The sequence below is a fragment of the Suricata suricatta genome, chromosome 8, assembly GCF_006229205.1.
Source record: "Suricata suricatta isolate VVHF042 chromosome 8, meerkat_22Aug2017_6uvM2_HiC, whole genome shotgun sequence".
Lineage (NCBI taxonomy): Eukaryota > Metazoa > Chordata > Mammalia > Carnivora > Herpestidae > Suricata > Suricata suricatta.
The window spans coordinates 58,371,996-58,384,634 of record NC_043707.1 but is presented as its reverse complement, the minus strand read 5'-3'; positions in this window follow the sequence as shown (position 1 = coordinate 58,384,634).

Genomic DNA, 12,639 nt, shown 5'->3' with positions numbered 1-12,639 from the left:
AATACTGTGCTGGGAATGCTCTCCATCCTAACTGGTATGGTGGTGCTTACACAAGGATATATGTTTTTCGGTAAGCATCAAATTATATCCTTAGATACCTCAGTTTAAAAATACCTTGATTGGGGGCACCTGGGTGGCTCAGTTCGTTAAGCATCTGACTTTGGCCCAGGTCATGATCTCACAGTTCCTGAGTTCAAGCCCTGTATTTGGGTCTGTGCTGACAGCTTGGAGCCTGGAGCCTATTTCAGATTCTGTCTCTTTATCTCTGCCCCTGCTGTGTTCATGCGTGCTCTCGCTCTCTCTCTCTCTCTCAAAAATAAAAATAAACATTAAAAAAAATTTTAAATACCTCTACTTGAAAAATGATTTTATGCTGGGTGCTTTTCAAACACTTTTTTTTTTTTTGCCTTTGAAACTTATAGTCTAAAGTAGGTGTCATACCAAATAACAGATAATATCTAAGTGTCAAATGAGTAACCCCAAAATAAATGTTATAGAAACTGGATGATAAGGGCACCTGGGTAGCTCAGTCGGTTGAGCATCTGACTCTTGATTTCAGGTCAGGTCATATCCAACAGTCATGGGATTGAGCCCCATGTTGGGCTCTGTGCTCAGCACGAAGTCTGCTTAGAATTCTCTGTCTCTCTCCCTCTATTCCTTTCTCTCTCTCTCAAATAAATAAAAATGAAAAAAATTTAATAATAAGAAAGGAAATTGGATAATAAAACTTCACAGAGAAGATGGTACTGGCCCTTGACCTAATTAAGAATTAGGCATCTGGTAGACTGAAGAAGCAGAGAGAGAAGGAAGATTCTAGGCAAGGAAAATATTACAATCAAAGGTGCAGATGTGGGACTGACCAGAAATTTGAGGAGACAGTGAGCAGACCAGCCTGGACTTATTTTGAGAAACAGTGGAAAATAATATTGAGGGAGACCAACTTATCAAGTCCCTTCAATGACAAGATAAGAAGTGGGGAAAGTATTGTGTAGGCAGCAAGGAGCGATTGAAAGGGATTGAGCCAAAGGAAGGTGACCAAAGAGACGGGGCTCAACAGTCTAGTTATTTTTCATATTTTTATCAAATGCATGCATATTGTAGAAAAGGAAAATAGGAAGGTGTATAATGGGGGTGGTTGGTGGCTCAGTCAGTTAAACGTCAAATTTTAGCTCACATCATGAGCTCACAGTTCTTGAGTTCAACCCTCACATCGGGCTCTGTGCTGACGGCTCAGAGCCTAGAGCCTGCTTCAGATTCTGTGTCTCCCCCTCTCTGCCCTCCCCCACTCATGCTCTGTCTCTCTCTTTCTTTCAATAAATAAATAAATATTAAAAATTTTAAAAAAGAAAGGCATATAATGAAAAGCACTCATCCTCTGCCCCCTGTCCCCACCATTCCTTTCCCAAGGGTAATCACTTGAAACTTTCCCTATTTTTAGTTCTTCTAGTGCTTAGCTCCCTATCTTTAAATAATGTGTCTATATGAGTTCTTCTTAGTCAACTTTACATGTTATCATTATCTTCCCACTAAGCAACATGAGGATTTATGAGCTTATTCTTTAAACTATGAATATGTGGTTGGCCTGGGGTAGTGAGAAATGGCTGCATTTATTGTCTAAGGATTTGAAAGAGCTCCCTGTGCATATTTCTATTAAGGCATTCACCGTACTATCCAAAAACATCAATCTTCTTGCTTGGTTCCCCGTGAGAAGCTGAACAACTTGAGGACAATGGTTATATCTCTAATTTTGTGACCTCAGACCTGTAAGTGTCTTCCAGGTAGCAGGCAGGCTTATTACATTTACTTATTGAATGAATCAATGACTGACTCCTATTGCTAAAGTTATTGGAAAGCTGATGAAACATGAAAAAGGGGAGACCTTGATGACGGATCATCCAAGAAGCAAGTAGACAACTGGTTTCAAGGGTGACTGACCAAATCTTCCCGCCACCTTGAAGAGCCAAAACTTGGTGTAGCCAGACACTGCCCTGAACATGGATAGCCTGCATCTCCAGTTAAAAGTGTTCTCTTAGTTGCTAAATATACAATACCATGAGATGTTTAAATATAAAAGTTATTGATACAGTCTAGAAGTATTTTGGAGTAATATAAAGTCATAATTGGTACATTATTTTACTGATTATTGAAATCGATCTTTTCAAAGAAGAGTTGGGATTTTATTCCATTTTTAACAAACATGTCAAAACACTAATTTTAGTCATCTCTAACTTTATTATATTTTTAGTCTACAGTCAGACCCATAAAGATTACATACCCAGGGCCACTATTAACTACTTTAGAAAGAAACTCTCCAAACTTGACCTTTTCTTTATTTCCTATTTCAGTAAATGGCATATCCATTGACTAAGTAACCCAAACCCAAATGTGTTTTATGGACCTCTCACTTGTCCCCTATATATACTCGGTGGCCAGGTTCTATTGGTTCTGTTTTCACAGTATTCTTGCACTTGTCTTCTCCCATCATCCCTCGGTAACTCCCTGAGTTTAGGTGGGCTCTCATCCTCTTTTCCTGACACCTCTGCAATAGCCTTCAGCTTCAGTCTCCTCCAGTCTCCATCTTTACATAAAGATCTCTCAGCCACATGCTGCCAGACTGGTTTTTCAAAATCATAAATCTTGGAGCACCTGACTGGCTCAGTTGTTAGAGCACAGGACTGTTGGCCTCAGGGTCATGACTTTAAGCCCTACATTGGGCAAGAGCCTACTCAAAAACAAAACAGAACAGCCCACAAATCTTATGGTATTTCTTTTTTTTTAATGTTTATTTTTGAGGGGGGTGCAGAGAGGGGAGCAGAGAGTCCAAAGCAGGCTCCAGGCTCTGAGTTGTCAGCACAGAGCCCAATGCAGGGCTTGAACTCACAAACTGTGAGATCATGACCTGAGCCAAAGTCAGCCTTCTGAGCCACCCAGGTGCCCCTGGTATTTCTTAAACATACCCAAGTTGTTTAATGCTCAGGAGTTCCCTTAACATGGAACTTCCTCTTTCTTTCCCCCATCCTCTCTTTGGGGCACGCTATCCTAAAGCTTAGTGTTAGTTTAACTATTGATCCTGATTTGTCCAGAACAATCCCAATTTAACTTGTCTCAGCATATTTACTGATAGCAGCCCTTTGGTCATTCTCAAAAGTTCCCCAGTGTCAGTTTGCTAGAGCTGTTATAACAGACCTGTAATACTACAGACTGGGTGGCTTAAACAATTTATTTTTGCAGTTTTGGGAGCTGGAGGTCCACGATCAAGGTGCTGGCAGATTTGGTTTCTCTTGAAGCCTCTCTCCTTGGCTTACAGGTGACCACCTTCTTTGTTGTGTCCTCACATAGACTTTCCTCTGTGGGTGTGCATCCCTCATGTCTTGTCTTGTGTCCTAATCTCTTCTTCTGATAAGGACACCAATCGGATTAGATTAGGGCCCACACTAACGGCCTCTCTTTAACTTAATTACCTCTTTAAAGGCCTTATCTCTTAAAACAGGCACATTATGAGTCAAGAGGGGTTAGGACTTCAACCTATGAATCTTGGGGGAACACAGTTCAGTCCACAACACCCAGATTGAACAATATGTAAAGTTACCCTACTTAAAATAGGTCTTCTGCAGAGCTCTGTCATGGCTCCTAAAGAAGGATATGGTGGACGACAGTTCTAAAGTGAGGGAGGGTAGGAACCTCTGGCAATTCCCCATTCACCGCAATAGCCAAAAGATAGAACAGGATTCAAGGAGAGAAATGAGAAGAGATAGATAACTGCAAAGTTGGTGCTCAGGACTGAACCCTGGTTCTTGGTGGTAAGTGGAAGATAGACAAGGAAAGTGAGGCACAAGTACAGGTCTGCAGGAAATGATGAAATTCAGAGGCTCCAAGTGCCCAGGCCCAGTTCTGGGTGCAACAGATACATAGGCTACCCATAGTATGTCTCAGTTCTGGGCCTCACTCCAGAGCAAAATCAAGGCTTTTACTGTATACCTGCCCCAGTTAATTGATTTTGGCACAAGAGTGAGAATCAACTCCGGGGAGCAAGGATCTGCATATCCAGAGGCTTCTCATAATTCTGTGGTATTCAGGTCTGTTGAATCACATGGAAATATAACTTGTTGACTTCACTACCATAGAAAGTAATCATTTATATTTCATTAAAATAGATCAGTGTATAATAATTCTATGAACTAAACTATTGCTTCCAAGATTCACTAAAAGTCAAAATATTATTTGAGCAAAGTCTTGTCAGAGAAATGAGAATAATTGTTTTATTCTTTGTAAACTGTAATGTTTGTCAATGATGTGGCTAGGTGCTTTAAAAAATGTTATAATTTGGAGAGAATAACACTAGGCTTTGACTCATTAAAGCCACTATATTGGAGTGCCTGGGTGGCTCAGTTGGTTAAGCATCTGACTTTGGCTCAGGTCATGATCTCACAGTTCTTGAGTTCAAGCCCCACATCGGGCTTGTGCTGATAGGTCAGAGCTTGGAGCCTGCTTTGGATTCTGTGTCTCCCTCTCTCTCTGCCCCTCCCTTGCTTGTTCTCTGTCTTTCAAAAATAAACATTAAAAAAAATTTTTAAGCCATTAAATAAAGAGTTTTATGTGACTTGCTTAATCAAATGTAACTTAGAGAATTTTTTTGTCTGAATCAGATATCCAGTGTGTTAAACTCAATGGATAGCAACAAAAAGCTTCTTCATCTCACCTACCCATTATGGAAAACAAAGGATTAGTTTTTACATAAAAACAAATTCACTAATGTAAAATAAAGAATGTTTCCTATCAACAACGTGTTCTCTTTCTTTCAAAAGTGCTAAGCACCATCTCATTTTATATAATACATTTCTGTCACTGATCTGTCTTTCATCTCCATATAACAGAATATTACATTTCCTTGTATTTAGTTTTTCAAGTGACTTTTAAAGAATGAAACCCTCTATTTTCACTTCACTGCAGGGAGAGTGTTAAAGTGTTTACTTTTAACTCAGCTACCGTAGGGGGTAAAGGCTATTTGGACATCCTTACGTACAACCAGGGCACATGGACAAATGAAGGAAGGGAACTGGCAGCCAGAGATATGTTTTATCTATAGTGACCCAACTGATTTTGATACAGGGCTTTGATATCATGCTGGATAAAAATTAGAATTATTAGTTTCTTTTTGAGAGAGGATCTGGGTGAGGGTAGGGAAGTAGAACTTGTTCTAAACTACAAATATTGAAAAACACATTTAAAAAGGACTATTTCTCTCTTAATGATAAGTCGTAAATGTCTTTGGCTTTTTGAGTTATTTAAACATATGAAGTACTTACCACTCTTGCTTGGTTCCTCCTACATGCTCAAAGTAGTATATTCTATAAATTTAATCTCTGTAAAAGAAATTTAGGGGTGCCTGGGTAGTTCAGTCACATGAGTGTCTGGCTTCAGCTCAGGTCATGATCTCATGGCTTGTAGGTTTGAGCCCCACATGGGCCTCTGTTCTGGCAGCTCAGAGCCTGGAGCCTGCTTCAGATTCTAGGTCTCCCTCTGCCCTTCCCCCACTCATGCACGTGCCTCTCACTCTCTTGCTCGCTCTCTCTCAAAAATAAATATGAAAACAATTATGTTTGATAACAGATATACCCTCTTCCTTATATGCTTGTAGGTGTACTGGTATGTCGTAGAAAGCAACGGGCTCTTGGAGTTAGGCCCCAAATATCACCATGTTGATACAATTGTCAACGAATTTGGCTGGGCGAATAAAACTACAGTTGTGTTGACAATAACGAAGAACTGCAGTTAGTTATCATAAAGTGTCTTTGTATCCTATCTTCCATTTTCTGGAATTTCCTATTTATCTGGAATTCTGTGTTTTACTAGAAAGTTTAAACGGTTAGGATCCCCCCACCCTTTACCCGTTGTGTTAGCTTCCGATGGCTGCTATAAAAAGTTACCAGAAACTTAGTGTTTATAACAGCACGATTTATTCTCTTATAGTTCTATAGGTCAAAAGGTCAAGATTGGGTCTTATAAGCCTAATGTCAAGGTGTCAGCAGGATTGGTTTCTTCTGAAGACTCTAAAGGAGAATCTATTTTCCTGCCCTTTCCTACTTCTAAAGGCTTCTTGCGTTCCTTGGCTCAGGACCCCTTACTCACTTCTCTCCAACCTCTTGCTCTACCATCACGTATCTTTGTGCTGACTTTAGTCCCTCTGCTCTTTCTCATGAAGACTCTGATCACCTTGGATGCGCTCAGGTTGTCCCAGGTTATTCTCTCCATCTCAATCCTTAACCTAACTGGATGGGCCAAGTGCCTTGTGCTATATAACAACATATTCTGAAGTGCTGAGGTTTAGAATGTGGATATCCTTGAGGGGGGGAAGCATTATTCAACCTTATTGACATCTATTTAAAATAATTTTTTACTGTTTATTCATTTTTGAGAGAGAGAGAGAGAGAGAGAGCACATGTGAGGAAAGGGCAGAGAGAGAGGGAGACACAGAATCTAAAAGCAGGCTTCAGGCCCTGAGCTGTCAGCACAGAGCTTGATGCTGGGCTCAGACCTACAAACCATGCGATCATGACCTGAGCCAAGTTGGACGCTTAACCGACTGAGCCACCCAGGCACCCCAACTTATCTATTTTTATACTATTGCATCAGATTTTTGTTACATTAACTTTTTTACCACAAGGTATTATAACAATCTAATTGGAGTTTGTTATAAAATCATGCAGTTTAAAATAAATTAAATAAATAAATTCATAAATAAAATCATTCCGTTTATATAATGGACATTGCCTTTTATGACTGTCCCAATGCATAAGGCTTATGGGAGACAGAGTGCAAATTCTTGCTACACCAGCTCAAGGGGCCAGATCTTCACTGTTCCCCTGCCCTGGCATCTTAGCTGCAGTCCTATAATCTTAGCTCAGCTCACGTGGGCTCCACCTCCATGTCACAGGGACATTTTAGACATTCTGCACAGCAGAGCAGGGGCAACCAGGGTCCAGTGGCAGTACATGCATACAGCTCCTACGGCACAACCTCACTCTGCTTATTGCTGTCTAATACCCCTTGGTTCCTGACATTTCTTTTAAAGCTTCCCTTTTAAGAGCTACTTACTATCTTTCTTTCTTTTTCTTGATTTTTAAAAACTGAAATATAATTGACATATAACAGTGTGTCAATTTCAGGCATGCAGCTTAATACTTGTATACATTGGGAGACGATCACAGGAAGTCTAGTTAACATCTGTCACCTTACATAGCTACAAAAAATATTTTTTTCTTGTAATGAGAACTTTTAAGATTGACTCTCAGCAACTTTCAAATATACAGTGTAGTATTAACAATAGTCACCATGCTATACATTACATCCCCCATAACTTATTTATTTTATAATTGGAAGTGTGTACCTTTTGGCTCCCTTCACCCATTTTGCCCATACCCACCCTCTGCCTCTGGCAACCACCAATGTCTTCTCTACATGTATGAGCTTGGCTGTTTTTGTTTTTGTTTTTAAGATTCCACACATAAGTAAGACCATGTGGTATTTTTCTTTCTGTGTCTAACTTGTTTCACTTAGTATAATACCTTCAAGGTCCATCCATATTGTTGCAAATTTTATTCATTTTTATCACTTAATAATATCCTGTGTATATATCTCACACTTTATCCGTTCATCCATTGATGAGTATTTGGGTTTTTTCCATATCTTGCCTACTGTAAATAAAGCTACAATAAACATATGGGTGTATTTATCTTTTTGAGTTAGTGTTTTTGTTTGCTCCAGAAATGGAAATGTGGATCATATGGTAATCCCGTTTTTAATTTTTTGAGGAACGTCCATACTTTTTTTACCATGGCTGTACTAGTTTACATTCCCACCATTGGACAAGGTTTCCGTTTTCTCCACATCTTCGACAATACTGGTTATTTCCTGTATTTTTTATAATGGTCATTCTAACAGGTATGAGATGATATCTTACTGTGGTTTTGATTTGTATTTCCCTGATGATGAGTGAGTTGAGCATCTTTTGATGAGTCTATTGGCCATTGATACATGTTCTTTGGGAAAATGTCAGTTGAGATCTTCTGCCCATCTTTTAATCAGATATGTTTTCCTTTGCTATTGAGTTGCATAAATTCTTTATATATTTTGGATATTAACACCTTATCAAATATATGATTTGCAAATATTTTCTCCCAATCCGTGGATTTCACTTTGTTGATGCTTTATCATTATCTTTCAAATAACTTATTTTAATGTTTAATTTAGTCAGTCTTAGTTTCTGTTGCTTTTACAAACAACATTTCTTTAATACAGGGTTCTTTTTTATGATTTTTTTTAAAAGATTGTAGTCTAGAGAATCTCATCATACTTATGTATCATTAATTCACTATAAAAAATAATAAAAGTAAGAGGGAAAACATTTATTAACCCAAGCTCTTGGTTCCCTTAATGGTAGCTGTGAAATACGCATTCCCTTTTTTATAATATCAATGAATCATTTATGTTTTGTTTGAGTTTGAGTTTATTTTTAAATCGATATGACCAAATATGCACTGAAGTATTAAATAACCAAATACCTAATCAACTGGCATTCTTTAGCCTTTAACCACAAGACAAATAAGAAATTAAATAGTTCTGTTAGGGGCGCCTGGGTGGCTCAGTCAGTTAGCTGTTCGACTCTTGATTTCAGCTCAGTTTATGATCTTATGGTTTGTGAGTTTGAGCCTCACATCAGGCTCTGCACCAACACTGTGGAACCTGCTTGGGATCCTCGCTCTCCCTCTCTCTCTGCCTCCCCACCACTCTCTCTCTCAAAAAATTAATAAACTTTAAAAAAATAGTTCTGTAATATTTGCCGCAAGCTGATTGATTTTCCTCACTCAGAAAGCTTGGGTGTTACAGGAAATTTTGAAAAAACGATCGCCTTCATGTACCAGTGTTTGTGTTGAGCCCCTTCAGTGAGCAGCATTTTACCCACAACACTTACTGAATGCCTGCCGTGGGCTAGCCTCTGTATGGAGGGGCTGGGCACAACGATGAATAAGGCTCCCGGCTCCTCATACAATGCCTGGTGGTGGCAAGAGACATTCAATGAAGGCTTTTTGAATTAGTGACATAATCCCTGCCCCTAAGGAGCTCTGTCCTGTAGGAAAGACAGACACCTAATTGTGGCGTACCCTGCTTTGTCAGGGCCCAAAATAGTGAATCTGAGTGAGACCGAGTGTGGCGGGAAGCACTGGCATGTTTCAGATGCCTTCGTGAGTCCTTATCAGGGTGTTGAGGTCACACTGTCCTGTGCAGTGACACCTCCGGCTCGCTCAGAATTGTTATGCAGCCTCTCTGTGCCGGCCCTCGCAGTTAAGCTGGTGACACTGTGTTTGAACTCCTATTAATAGGCCCAGTCAGCTCCTCGGCAGATTGCTTCTTAACATCAAACAGCCAGAATCCCCAACAATGACTTCTTGGCGCAAAGCCAGTCCTCAAGCCTCAAAGCCATATTCCTTGCAAATCACTCCACGTGATGATAAATAATGGCATCGGGATTCCAAACCAATTATCCCCCGGCGAAAGGCATATCCCTCAAGGACACGATGTGCTTTATTTAAAAAACAGTAACGTTGCTGGTGCTAGCCCTGAAATGTCAACAATGGACACAACAAACTGATGAAAGCAATAACCAGCAAAGAGTGTACAATTCATGTCCCTCACATTATACCAACCTGGAAAAGTTCAAGAAAAATGTGTGTTCGGGCACATTTTTAAAGTTTCTTCCTTGAAACCCACTAGGAAAACCACTGAGCCCCACCTTGTCTGAAGCTGTATAGTGGAGCAGAAGCATGGGCTCTTAAAGTCAGATCTCGACATCCGTGTTAGCACTGTGATCTTGGGCAAATCATTCTCGAAGCCTCCATCTCCATATCTGTAAAATGAGGGATATTATGACTCATCCAAAGTCTGTTTTATGGATAGCAAGAGCCCAGTCAAGGTAGATGTGATTGTTAATTAGAGCTACTCTGTCAAGCATCATGCTAAGTCCTTTATAAGCATTATTTTAGTCCTCATATCAACTCGATGAAGCAGGTATTTTACCCTCAATAATAGATGTGTAAATGGTGATGCAGATTAATTACCCACAATGCCAGATAGTGAGAGAAAGAGTGGATTCAGCAGACAGGCCAGCTGCCTGCTATGGCCCAGCTCTTACCTACACCGCAGTGTTCCTCCCTGACAGCCTTCGGGCCCCCCTCTTTGCTCCCTCATTCCTCTCCACCACTCCCATTACTCCCAGTGTCTCCACTGACCTCACCAGGACAGGACATTCATCATCACTGTGTCCACCAGATTACCAGACAAGCAGCTTTGTAGGCCAGATTCTCATGGTAGATGTGCAACAAAGGACCTTCTTAGGGATCGTCACTGAGGTAGCTCAGTTTGAAACAAAATATTATTTCAGACCCAAGCAGCACAGTACTTCTTAATCATGAGCTCCTGGGCCATCAACTAAGGCATATTGGGAAAAACGCTGGCTTTGGAAGGTCTGGAACCTTGTTTTTAAGTCTCCGATCAAGGATTATGATCTGTGTAAATTTAATCAGGCACTTAATCTCTCTGAGCCTGTTCTATTCTGCATTAATGTATGTGGCTGGTTATTCTCCACCACCCCCCATACATTTACCCACCCTCCTCCGCTTTTCCTGTGCCCTAAGGATTTGCTGTCCCCTACTCACTGCAGTGCCAGGCTCCCCTGCCATCTGGCTTTAGACTGGCTTTAGCAGTAGATCAGAAGGTGGGAAGAAAGAAGGAGCAAGACAATTCTGCCTTCTTTCACTGTTCCCACTCCACAGCTTTGGCAGCAGTTGGGTGGCCCCTCTTCTTCGGCTTTGACTTGCCATGCAGTTCTGATAACAAACACTCTTTCCACCCCTTAGGCCTTAGGTTCCAGGAGAAGTAATGTCTTCCGACCTACTCTTGGAGCCTGGCTCTCTCAGCATCCTTTGTTTGCTTTTGTGTACAACTTGTGCACAACCTCTGTGATTAGTCTCATCATTAAAGTCTCCCTATTGAACCTTCGGAGTCCCTTCTATTTCTTGTTTGGAATCTGATGGGCACAATAAGCAAACAGTTATGAAAACTGTAAATCGCCATCCTTAAAGATATCAAAGGAGTGTGTTATTATTACCAGACCATATTCTGAAGTTTGCAAAACTTTCCTGGTTTATCTTCATGTTGTACCCGCGCAGCTTTAAAATGAGAAGGAAATTTAAAAATCAGATCCCAGATCAAGGTTATATTGAATAAGGTGCCTTGGATCTGGTTTGCTTCCCCTTGATAAGTTAGGAAATGGTCAGAAAGCTGAATAGTTAACAGAATGGGAGGATTTCCAAACATAATTAAACTCTCCATCCACAAGGACTTGGTACCTAAATATCAAACAGGCAAATATTTGTTTTTGTAAATATGATCACACACACACACACACACACACACGTATATATATATATATGCATTTGTTAGTGAAGAAACTACAGCAATTGTGTCCACATAGAGCTATTACAGTGATGCATTTTATTTTTGCAATAAGAATCTCCTTTTGGAGGTAGGAGTCTATATTCATGACAGAATTTATTTGAACATTAACAATTTTATATAAAAAGTAAGCTTATTTATAAATGCCATTTTAAAATAATGTTTTTATAAAAATACAATTTTTCTCAATACATTAAAAAAAGTTATGCCAGTTGTATATATATTTAAACCGTACTCTTGTGCCCTGAGGAGTAAATTGGATGACACTTAAGGGAAAACAAATTAATTCTCATTTTTGCCATTTTCAACAAATTTCTTCTTCAAGGTGCAATAATTATTTATAATATACCACCCAATCTATTTATGTGGGTAGGTCTATTAAAATTCTTTGGTTGGAAGCAACAGAAGTCCGCTCAGGCATATTTAGGTAAAAGGAATTGTACCGGAAGGGTATATGGGCGTAGTTCACTAAGCTTGGGGATCCAGATGGCAGGAGTGAATGAGCCTCTTCTTCAGGGCTCCACCATCAGAAGGTCTTGGCTATAAATATTTTCTGACCTTGAGTCACCCTGCTCAGGATTCAAATCCCAGGAGAATCAGCCTGGTCTGGCTCAGGTCCCAGACACACTGCTTGGCCAAGGGAGTTTGGTCATGTGACTGGCAGTCCTGGCATGTGGAATAAAGCGGGGTTGTTTGCCAAAGGAAAAGTGGGGTACTAGAACCAGGAGAAGGGGGAAGATGCTGTAGGCCAGCAAAAAGGACTGAAACTACCATAAACATCTTCAGAGCATTTTATGACATGTTAAGATATTGGATATGGTACCTTTTCTTTCTTAATAATTTCCATTATTTGGACATTGGAACATTAAGACTGTTACATGGACCTAGTGTTCCTGTAAGAAGGCCAAGGAGATGGTTCTTAAAATTTCTCCTAGAAAGTGCAGTCTATTGGCCTGGACTCTCCTGAGAAGTATGCAGTTGCGAATACCTTCCTTAACCCCTTCCTCCATTGTTCAGTTCACGCGTCTTGGTTAAGGAGCGGGAGAGGTTTCCTTGTCACAGTGAAAATGAAACAATATCAGCAGCAGTAAAGACTGTTCCCTTTCTCCATCCTTCCAGTTAGAAGCA